The 11,858-nt window shown below is 44.8% G+C and overlaps 1 protein-coding gene across 1 annotated transcript in view; it reads right to left on the reverse strand.

Moving 5' to 3' along the window:
• Positions 1-2,645, reverse strand: part of LOC109324310 (ATP-binding cassette sub-family G member 2-like) — a 29,280-nt gene extending 26,635 nt beyond the window's left edge. Inside the window, exon 1 of the mRNA XM_019556303.1 lies at positions 2,411-2,645. The gene's annotated coding sequence lies outside the window, so the exon portion shown is untranslated. The remainder of the gene's footprint in view (positions 1-2,410) is intronic.
• Between the last annotated feature and the right edge of the window lie 9,213 nt (positions 2,646-11,858).

The following is an 11,858-nucleotide window of genomic DNA, read 5'->3' on the forward strand; positions in this document are numbered from 1 at the left end:
GAAAGGGTGCCAAAACGGAGGTAGCAGAACTTGTGGCTCCAGCAGTGGAGTGGGGATGGGAGTCCCTTCATCAGCTTCTCCCTTCTCCCCACGGAATACACCACTGCTCTGGGTATGGCCAGCAGCCGGGGAGTTAACATCATCAGGTTAGAGACCCTCTTGGGTCCCCACATGCTTTTCTCACCGTGGAATCCAGCGCTTCACATCACTCACTTGGACAGGACTTACTAGCAGCAGCAGCCGCCATGTTAACCCTGTAGCTGCTGGCCATGCGGACACTTACCCCCTGAGCCAGTCCCTGCAACAACGACTATTCCTCACTGGCCCAAGGTGCAAACGCTATCCGTTGTGCTTCTGCTGGCATATGTTTGGGGAGGCAAGGCAAGCATCTAAGGAACTGGAAAAACAATGGCACCTTTAAAAGTAATTAGAATGACTATGGGTAGAACTCCATTTCACATTATGCACCCAACTTGCACTTATCCAAGACAATTACTACCATTTTTAGCCGTTACACACACTTTGTAATTCAGTCCCACATATATCCATGCTAAGGAATATATCAGCAGAGTTACTTTGTTAGAAAAATGACTCCCTTAGCTAACATACTTACGTCAGTGGAGACCAGGTCTTAGATCTCAAAGCTTCTTAATATTAGAAGCTAAAATTACTGGCACCAGACATTTAATTTTCCATGTACAAGTAAACTCTCAAAAGTAGCCGCATGCTGTTCACGACAGACAGCGAGCACCTGTAATGTTCAGGTAGAGATTGGGTTTTTGAGTTAAATAAAAATTCTGTTGCTTGCTTTGCTTTTTTAGATCTGCATCTTCCCAAATGCCAAGTCAGGTCTCACCTGAGGGAAGTGATTACACTGAGCTAATCTGTCCAAAACCTGGCTTGATACTCTGGTAATCAATTAAATAAATTTAGCAGAATCAAGTGGACTCACAGACTTTCAAATGTAGGAGTTCCTTATACATGTCACCTTTACTCTAAACATCCTTTTAGGGTTTTATAACAATGCTCTGATAAGGCTTATCTGCAAGGCACCAACAGAAGCTTTCAACCTAACCCTGTTTCATCAGAACACTCAGATAGCCTGCACGCACAGTTTAACTCAAAGTTAAATTTTAAGTTATTTTTAAATCAATCAAGTTAAAGTGTAAAGTAAAAAAAAATGTTTTATTTAAAAACTCAAAGTTAAGCTAAACCAATAGAACCAGTTTTCAACAGCTATACGTAGGTCCACACAGGAGTTTGAATTGGCATAATGCAGCTATTTTAAGTTAAATCATTATATTTGGGTGTATATAGACAAGGCCAAAGCACTTTATCCAGGATATTATTTTTTCAGGTTGATTCTTTGGTCCATTCAGGAGTTATCTTATCCCATATATTAAAAAGAAAAAAAGCTGGGAGCAGGGAATGAGGTTTCTGAGGTGAATAAAGAAATCAGTTTCTTTTTGGGGAAAGAAACAGACAGGACCATTCATGTTCTTTAGACCTGTGTCTAGCACACTTTGGAATATCCACAAATATATAAAATAAAATATAATACTTTCCTATAATAAACCCCTACCTCATTATTTAAATTATTGGGGCTCCATGGATCTACACCATAGCAAAATCTGAGTCAAATTTATTAAGCGAAGGGAAATACAAATGGCCCACTCTGTCTTCAGAAATTGCTTTGCAATAAGACACTAAATGGATTCTGTCCTGCTCCAAAAACTCATTGCAATGTAGGTTTCAGTGCTAACCACAAGCTGGGGAAGAACTTACTTCCCATTTGCTTTAAGTAACCTATTCAACAAAGTGCTGTTCTGCCTTCCGTAAATAATCTTTAGAAGCCCCTTCTACTCCCATTGAAAAGACTGAGAGAGAAGAATTAACAGCTTTTTGCACGAATGGAAAAGATGATACAGCTTAATTCCGCACATGTGTTTCTGAAGTTTTTAGCCAAGAAGTGTTCTGAGCATCATTTCCCCTGCATTTAGAAGCATGGGGCTGGAAGAAAGCAGAGTCCAGTTTCCCCAAGATGTAACAGACATTTAGTCTGAATGGGGCCATGGAAACATCCATTCTGGCCTCTTCAACATAGCACAAAGTCCTCCTCCTCCCCTTATACACTTCCCAAAACCCACCACGTATCACAGGAGGAGAGAGAGAGAGATCAACACCTCAAACCCCTGCAATGGCAGGGAATGAGTTAAATAAAACAGGTCCAGATAGTTTTTAGGAAGTGGATCAAGCATTTTACATTCTTAAGCAGTGAGATAAATGAATTGCACAGCATCCACACTCCAGCCAATGCCAAGCCACACAAAACAGCAAAGCTTTGGAAGCCCTGCACCAGCTAACATGGTTCTCCCATTGCCTAGAAGCAACCCTCCCTCAGGATCAATACCTCTTTGCTGCCTCTGTTTTGCTTCAACTCAGCATCTGTATCCAGGGGCTCTGCCAGCTGCAAGCCTGGCATGTCTGATGTTTAGCTCAAGTTAAATAGTTACATAAAAGTCTTTCTGCTCTCACGCCAGCAGCTGGGAGTGTCAAATTACTGCAGTTCTCAGTGCAATTTACTCCAGGTCACTAGAGAAGAAGTCATCTGCAAAGAATTAGCGCAGCCCACTGGAAGATGCTTTAGAAACCACAGATCAGAATGTGCTGCTTTCCCCTGAAGTCAGTGGAGTCACTTCAGATTAACACCAGAATAGGATTCTCACCAGGAGCACAAACACCACGAGACTCTCCAGCAAAATCTCAGTGCTTTATCATCCCAGCCCCTTTTTGTAGTTTTTTTCCCTTGACTTCAGGGCCTGCCAGAAAGTTGCCAGCAAGCTCTGAATTTAAGACATGCTCTCCCACAAATCTGTGTAGTCACTACCAGTTCTATATTCAGACTTCCCAAAGTGACTGGTATCAGTGATTGCATCCAATCCATAAAGCAGGACTAGTTGCAAGATACTGAAGAGGAAAGACGGAACAAACTTACATCTGGTGGAGGCTTCACATGTCCCATTAAGGAGATAATTGGCTACTGAAGGGAATCCATCAGCAAGTGAAATGACCAGGAAGGGAAGGGATTGTTCTGCCACTGATACACTTCATTCTCCCAAAAGTTATAGTGCCTCAGGACACTATATAATAATCATGCCTGGCCAGTTAAGCAGAGCTGGGCTGCCTGCTACAGATGCCAGCTGTGCAAAAAAGACAAAAGCTCCAAGGCAGAAGTGTTTGGGGGGATTCAGTGTTTGGGGTGGCCAACCAGTGGCACAAGCAGCCTTTTGTGGGTGGCACACTGCAGATCAGAAAGGGGACGGGTAGCACAGTAGATAGGGAAGGATGCAGAAAGCAGAGCAGGAGATCAGACAAGGAGCAGAGAGGGAGCAGAAAGCAGAGCTACAGATCTAGCAGAGGAAGGGGATCAGAGTGGCATTCTGGGAGTGGGTGGGCTAATTTGTGGCATGCCTGCCAAGACAGTTGGCTACCACTGCAGTAGAAGATGCACCAACATAAAGGAGGCTGTGCTGCAGGCTTACTGCAGTAGACAGTGCTCTTTGCTCCAAATCAGTCAATGCCCTCAGATGGGATTAGAGAAGAGCTGTCTTAGGAGTCGCCATCTTCCTCTTGAGAACCAACACTGAGCATGCATCTGGAATCCCTCAAAATTCCTTGTCACCCTTTGTAAGGCTGGAGGTATTGACCCAGGCCCCTGTCCCTTGGCTACACTTCAATGGCTAATCACATTTTGGATCCATATTTCAGTGGCTATGCTATTCTTCCCTCCTTATTCCAAAGTCACTGAGGCTGTGCACTGTTAAATAGTGACCATGTTACATGGCAGAGGTGGCTGCATTTCAGTAGTAGAAGTAATCCCTGTGTTTTAGACAGACACAGCAATTTAAGAACATGGATGATTCCAGATTTCTCCATCAGTGGAGCCTAGCCCTTTTCTATTTCTTACCAGGAATGATTGTCATCCTCTGTTCAGAAAGAAGCTTTTTTAAGAGCAAGTTGTCCTGGCCCTTCCCTCCCTCTGGCCAACCACACCCACTTTTTGGGAAGGTTGCTAACCTACAACACCCCTGAGGGAGGACAATAGTTGTGTCAGGGTAGCCCTGTTTCCAGTAGGGACTGGTACCAAAGGAGCTGTGTGAGTTTGTCCAGCTGAAAACTGACAGCTAGGTTGAATGTAGCCCAAGGTTTTTAAAACCCTTTATTTACCTTTTATTCTTCATCCCTGTCTTTAGTGGTTTCTTCTGGTCCAGAGAATCAACAAAAACAAGTTAGTCAGTTTCACTTGAGTTACCAGTCAATTTCACTTCCTCTTCATCATTACCCAAATCAGGATTACCCTTGGTTTAAACCCCAGAAGGGCCTTTACACATAATTCTTTCCCTAGCCTGTTTGGTGTCTTGATTGTAGGAAAAGTCCTTTATGACTTGCAAGTGCACATTTTACCAGACTACTATATTAATAAACTTGGGGTTTATTATCACACAGCAATTCTAGAGCAGGTGTTTCTATTTTTTTAAGCACAAAGGCCATTTTTTCATCCTAATCACCAGCATCAGAAAATCAGCCTGAATTCTGAGAGGCAAGCTGGACTGCTTCTATTTACACCTTTATTTAGGGCCTTGAAGCTAAATGAAATGCCCAGTGATACCTGTACCACACTTACATGCCAGCTTTCAGAGCTCTTGCAGGAGTGGATCTGATGAGATAAACCATTTTGCTGATGTGTAAGAGAAAAAAAAAGAAAGACTTGTAATTCTTTACTTCCACTAGTGTTGGATGGCCAACAGGTACCAAAGAAAGCCAGACTCACTTTAGTCACAGAAACCAGATGATTAAAAGTATTTACATGCCTGCCTTTAAAAATTTGGCATTGAAGTCAGCAGCTGTGATACTGTACTAGTGAACTCATGGAGCAAATTTGCTGAGTAATAGTGTCATTTTTGCTGTCACTTCACACAGAAAAATTGGCCTTTAACTTTCCACTTTGCTTTGTTTGGGATTTAATTTCCTCATTCATTTAAAATCTGCCCTCACTGAAGTTTGTTGTCCTCGTGTTTTGGCTGGGTGTGTCACTTTTTCAGAGGAAGTTTCAAACCTAAGCAATATTGAGCCCCTTTTGTCCTGTGTCCTTTTGCATGACTTTCACAAGACTAAGGTGTAAGAAAGCTCAGCTGTGGGACTTAGAATCTCTTCCCATATGCTGAATCTACTACCATTTTGCATTGTGCTGATGAAGAGGGGAAACTGATTATAAACTAAAACAGAAAACAGCAGCTGTATCAAGCTGCTGCATGATGGAGAACTATTCATGAAGATAAGCAGGGTTACACCCTGTTAATTGTCTTGGTCATCATTTTTATTTCATAATTGCTCCTTTAAATACATTGTATAAGTCCCATCTTGCAAGCTGGTGTATTGTTGCTGCTGCTATATTGTGTTTCATTGGCTGCAATGCATAATGGGAACAATAAACATTTGGGAAATTCAGTACCTTCCCCATGTGCATTTGTAAAAGGCGCTAGCTGGCTACATGCCTCATATAGTGGGGACACTGGGAGGAAAGTTCAAGTTCTCTTTTACTGGAGGCAGGAAAGTGTCAAATCTGCTACTATGGGCTTTTGGCTGGAGGCAAACAGATGGTGTATCGGCAATAATTTTTATTTCATCTACATGATATTCATATGTATCTAAACTCTTAGCAGCTAAAATTAATTAAACAACAAGATGAACAACACAAAACAGACAAGGCAATCTTCTTTGTTGTAGAAAAAAACATGGCTTAAGTAAGGAAGATGCTGCTGGTTCTATTGGTGGTTCTGAGGCCTCGCTGTTCATCAGCCTTCCTATAAAGAAATATACAACAAAGAGCTCCCCCCTTTGATGGGGAAGTTATTGAAAGCTTTCAATTAAAGCTAGCTATTCAATAATTTTATGTTTGTTATAAAATGATAGAATGAATAACTTATAGTTAGGGTACCCGTGGCCCTTAATGAATGAGCATCAGTGGGAGCTGGTAATTTTTCAATCACTTCTACCCGCTGGGCATCTGGAGTTTGACTGTGCTGGCCTAAAATGATTCCCAAATATTTTAACTCCTGCTGTACTAGTTGAGCTTTTTGTCTGTTGACTTTAAATCCTGCATCTTGAATACTTTATAATATTGCACAGATAACTTTATAAATTCTTGCATGGGTCCATGAATTAAAACATCATCTACATAAGCTATAACTGCAGTTTAGTATTGATCAGGCAACTGTTCCCACATTTGATTTCAGTTTATTTTTAGCTTACATCTTCGGGCAATGGCTGGCTAATTTTTTTAACATCCATTGTTCAGTTCTGTGGCAACTCCAAGACCTGATTTGTTTTAAAAGCTGCACACTGGTGCCCCTGAGGAATTACATGTAAATTATTTTTTTTCTCCTTCTTTGAGAAAAACAAATTCCTTGGTTTTGGAGTTTTGGTCTCAGTGGGTGCTTGTATACACCACGGTGTTTCATCCTCATTAATTTAACAAGCTTTAAAAAATTAACCTGGGTTATTTTGGTGTGTCACATTTGTGTTTTCACACCACGGTCTTTTGAATGAATTAAATCCCATGTAATTCCTTGCAGATTCCAGCAGGAGAAGTGTCACAGAGCACTGAGGTGCCCTGCTCCTTTGAAGAGTGGAAACTGCTAGGGAAAGAGCCCTAGCAGTGAGTGGGAAGCCCCAGCTGCTGGTTACCAGGGCAACCAGAGTGAGCTAGTGGCCCACACCTGCCAGCGGTCAGCTGGCCGGACCGGGCAGGACCTGGCTCACGTATAAACCCCAGGGCTGAGGCCAGGATGGCAGTTTCTTGCCAGCAGCCAAGGGGGAAGGTGTTCTCCCAGAGCAGTGAAAGGGGAGAGGCCTGACTGCAGGTACAGCCTCTGATACTGGTAAGGGACAGTGGCTTGAATTTATGTTAAAGCCTAGTAGCTTGTGTTTTGTTTGCTGTTTCACACTGGTGGTTTGGGTGAGGCTATTAGAGGAAGGAGGAGCCCTCATGGGGACCCCAGTGCCAGAGCAGGTGCAGCATTTGGGGGTGTACTGATGTGGGCACAGTGTGAGATGGGGCCACGGAGAGCCCGAGCACTGGGGAGGTGCAGTGTGAGATGGGGCTGTGAAGAGCCTAAGGAGGTCCAGGGGCCAAATTGTAACAAGGCCCAGACCGAACAGTGTCAGTTCTATCTGTAAGGCTTGGGATGTGGTAAAGGGGTGGTTGGGACCACACATAGCCCATGAGGCTAAGGTGCCCTGAAACACCCGTTGCAGAATGGGACCTACCAGGGGTCCGGGAGTCCACAGGGTCAGAGTGTACAGCAAACTGCGGCCAAGACGATGTAAAGGCAGCCTCCCTATTATATATTTACCATCAAAGATATGGCAGGTGAGAATCAAGGGTGCCCACTGGGCAATTTGGCATGGTAAGGGGGCCTTGGGGAGATCACAGCCATCCTGCAGGACCCCATGCTGTGACAGGGAGCCAGATACAAATCTAGCCACAGTAATGTCTTTCCTAATGAATTACAGCAGGAGTTGTATATTTGCTGGTTAACTGGCCTCCACAGTCTGACCACCACCAGGAATCTCCCGCTAAGCTACCCCTCACACCAGGCTGCAGTCACCCCAAAACCCTGCTACTTGCACCTGTCTAGGCTCAGTCCAGTCTCCCAGTAGATGACCCCATGGTGATCTTGATTGACAAGCCATGTGAATCATACCCTCCCCTCCCTTTCTCTTCCCCCCCATGTTACAAAGTAATGAAAATGTGTATATGAATTTTTTTTTAACTGTATGTACCGTATCAGAAATATGTGGGGGTACCACCATGGGTGGTTGGCAGTTGTAGCTAATGGTGGTGACAAGGTGGACCATTTGTTGTGTGGGTGTTTCATGTCATCATTGAAGCACATGAGTGCCATTAATTCTTATTAAAAAAATTAATGGTGTATTAATAGTACAGGGTGTGTGTGTGTGGTGCCAAATCTGACAGTTGTTAGTTTTCTGGCTTTTACAACTACATTTTCCAGCATTCCCAAGATGCCTGGGCTTGGAACCGTTTCCATGGAGAAGCCTCAAAAGGGCCGCTTCCTCTACCTCCCTTCCCTGCCCATGTGACACAGTAAATACCTATCGGCTTGTGTGTTTTTTGTTTAGTGCAGCATACAGCTTTTTGGAGGGGTGTTGTGAAATGTTGTTGAAATGGTGGGTTGTTGGTGGGCTTGAAGTGGCCTATTGCACACCCCCCTCCTGCCCACCCACAGACACTCATAAACCTGACTCCTGCAGGCTGCTTATACCACTTGTTCCCCATCCATTGCCCTACCAGCTGACCAAGGAGAAGTGTAATCAACCTTTCACAGGACATCATTCAGGCTGGCTAGGCGGTGGTGCATAATGAGCCGCCCCCGCCCATCTTCCCCAGACCAATGCAAGTACCCCTACCCCGGTCCACTTTCCCTCTGTGCCCTGCTCATCCTCCACCCCCTGTCCACTACCTTACCCCACGCACCCCTGCAGACAGACAGATGCTTATGTTGTAAATAGTAAAAGAATTTATTTTAATCAAGAACAACCACTGTTAGCAGCGTCCATAATATGTATTGCCAGGCAATCCAGCACTAGGGCCGCCCAACCCTCTTCTCCTTGTGGATATGTCCTCAGTCCCTGCGCTGTTGCCTGGCCACATCTCTGTCCAGCCCCCTTCTCCAGTCCATGACTCTCTGAAACCCACGGAGAGGTTATCACAGCATGTAAGCTGCCACTACAAAGGTAATGGTATTTTCTGGCTCCAGCTCAAGCTGGCAATTAAACGCCCTCCATCGTGCTTTCAGTCACCCAAAAGCACATTCAATGGCTATCCTGCGTCTGCTCAGATGCAAGTTGAAAACCAGCTTCTGTGGGTCTGTAACATGACCTCCATAAGGCTTCATAAACCAGGGCTTTAGCAGGTACGCAGCATCTGCTATTATAAGCAGGGGAACAACAACACCATGGATCACTGTCTTGGGGACTCTAGCTGCATAGTGTTCTTTCTCCACAAGGCCAGGCAGCAGAGAGTTTCTGAACATGTGTGCCATCTGTGCTGCTGGCCCACCTGGTAAAAATGTTCATGAACCAGCCCTTGTGGTCCACCACAGTTTGCAGAATCACAGAGGCAAATCCTTTCCTGTTTGTGAAAGATGTCCCCTTCCCCAAAGGGACCTGCACTGGGATGTAAGTGCTGTCTAAAGTCCCCATGCAATTAGGAACCCCATGGCATTGAAGTCACTGATGACTTCCTGAGGATTCCCCAGGCAAATAAAGTTGTTTGCTGCAATGTCCTGCAGCAGCTGGCATACCTCATGAGTCGCCAGCCCAGCTGTGCAGGGAGGCACGCTGAACTGGTTTGTGATTTAGCGGAGGCTGGACTGGGTGGCCAGTTTCATGATGGCCATGGCCACCCTCTTGTCTGGCGGCATGGCCTAATTCATGTTAGTGTCTTGCCTTGCAATTTGTGGCCCCAGCATCGAGATGATCTAATAAAACATCTGCCTGGTCACTTGGAACGTCTCCAGCCACTATTGATCATTCCAGGTGGTCAGCATGATTCACTCCCACCAGTCTGAGCTGTTCTTGTGGGTCCAGACCCTGAAGTTGCTGCTCCTGAGGTTTCTCCACACTGCCCAGTCAGCTTTCACTTTTTCACATGCCTCTCGGTTGTCCCACTCTGCCGCAAATATCCGTCCCCTTTTTTGCGAGGAGCCTGTACATGCAGCCATCTTCTCATTGAAAGCTTCAAGAAATGCTAACGATGCATACGCTATTATCATTATCCAGTCCTGCATGTCTTGTTTTAATTTTAAGGCCATCATTAATTCAATCAGCAGCACTATCACCTCCTCCTCCTGCTCACCCATGTCCTCCAGATTTTCCATGTTGGAGGAGTCTTCACTCTGTTCTTCTCAATTCTCTACTTCCCGTTCCTCATGCATTTCATCCTGAATCCCCATTTGCTCCTCCTCCATCATTGGCCACTTCTCAGATCACCACCACCACCACCACCAAGCTGCGGGGGGTGGTGGTGGGGGGAAATTATGGTCTGGAGCTCTGTCTTGCTGCATTCAATATAATGACCACTGCATTTTAACTCTTACCTGCATTTCAACAAGGAACCCCAGGGCACTGGACATTTGCACAGCCTTTGTTTGGTGAGGGGTGTTGTTAGTGTTCTACCCTGATATAAGAAAAATTTTATAATGGAAATGTTCTGATGCATCAGGTCTCTATTCAAGACCACTGTCATTAAGCTTTCAAAGATTTAATTCTTTGAAATAATAAAACTTTATTTGGCCCATGCAATGAGACAGATAAAATTTTGCCATAGTGTCCTTGTGTTGCAGCAATAAAAATTGGCCTTGATTCTGTGGGACTAGAGGGAGACGGGCAAAAACACAAGCAGGTATGGGTGATCAATTTTTACAGAACATTAACAAGCCATCTGAATGGACAATGGCTTTATTTGGTCCATACTTAAGCCCATCAACATGTCTTTGTTGCTAAACATGGTGCTTCATCACCTTTGGGTGTTGTGAGACACAGGTGATACCTTCACAGTAGTATGTGGAATTTTCCAAAGTGCCCAGGCAAGGCATGTGTATAAAGCCGACCTACAAATTTCACCAGGGACCTTTCAAGAATCTAGTTGCTGTTGGGCATGAACTGGGCACAAACTGCTTCCCAATGTCTCAGAAAACTGAGTTCAGCAGTATATAGGTGATAGAGCAGGAGGCTGATACCTCTGGACCTGGGAAGAAGTGCACGACTTAATTGACATTTGATTGGAACAAAAGTTCATAAACAAGCTGGAAAGTGGGAGGAATAAACCTGTGTTTGCAGCCATTGCAAAAGCAGTGCAGGTGAGAGGGCACAACTGGGACTGTACCCAGTGCTGGTGCAAAATCAAAGCCCTGAGATGTGCATTTCACTGTGCAGTAAGCACAATTGCTCCTTTCTATGACCAGCTATGCATCATTCTCTCCAAGGATGGGGCTGAGGCTCGCTGTATACAGTCTTTTGGGACTGGTGTCATGGTGGAGAAGAGCACACCGACAGAGACTACTCCTCCTAAGCCAGAAAACATGAACATATTGCAGCAGTGGGGAGATTGCTCATTGTTCCCAGCTGATGGGTACTGTCAGGGAGAGCAGTAAACTTTGAACTTGACTATAGTGCCCCCCCCTCCCCCCCCCAATTCCACAGACTAGCACAGATGATGAAGTGGAGGAGGACAAACAGGAAGAAACTTTTTCTGATGTATTTTCGCTTCCCCACACTCAAACATCAGTTACTGTTCTGAGACCCAAGAAGGTGCGTGACCAGCGACTTGTATCGTGGAACGTGCCTCTTGCCACTGGCAGGCACTGCTTGGGTTTATGTGACCGTGAGGGAAAAATGCAGGTATCACTGGAGGTTGGTTGCCATGCTCTTTTAGTGGTGGATGAAGGGTATATGCTATTCCATTTGAGGTTGGATAACTAGTAATGTAACAGACGCTGAACTAATTGTTTTGCTTTAATTGTTTGCAGCTGGCATGGGCAGTGGCATCCAGGGATGTGGCTCTGAACCAAGGACTTGTAAGTTTTGGGCAATGTGAATGGTGCCCCACTCTTGCAGGGTTTTTTTTTTTTTTTTTTTTCCCATGTGTGCAAGCATTTTATTCACTGTTGGGCTTGGGGCTGGAGTTTCCTCCTCTTGGGGGAAGGAAATGTCACCAAACCAGGAAGATGTTTTTTGTTTACCAGTTTCACGCCTGTGACAGGGTGAAAGACAAC

This window comes from Crocodylus porosus, unplaced genomic scaffold (assembly GCF_001723895.1).
Source record: "Crocodylus porosus isolate Cpor-Errol unplaced genomic scaffold, CroPor_comp1, whole genome shotgun sequence".
Lineage (NCBI taxonomy): Eukaryota > Metazoa > Chordata > Crocodylia > Crocodylidae > Crocodylus > Crocodylus porosus.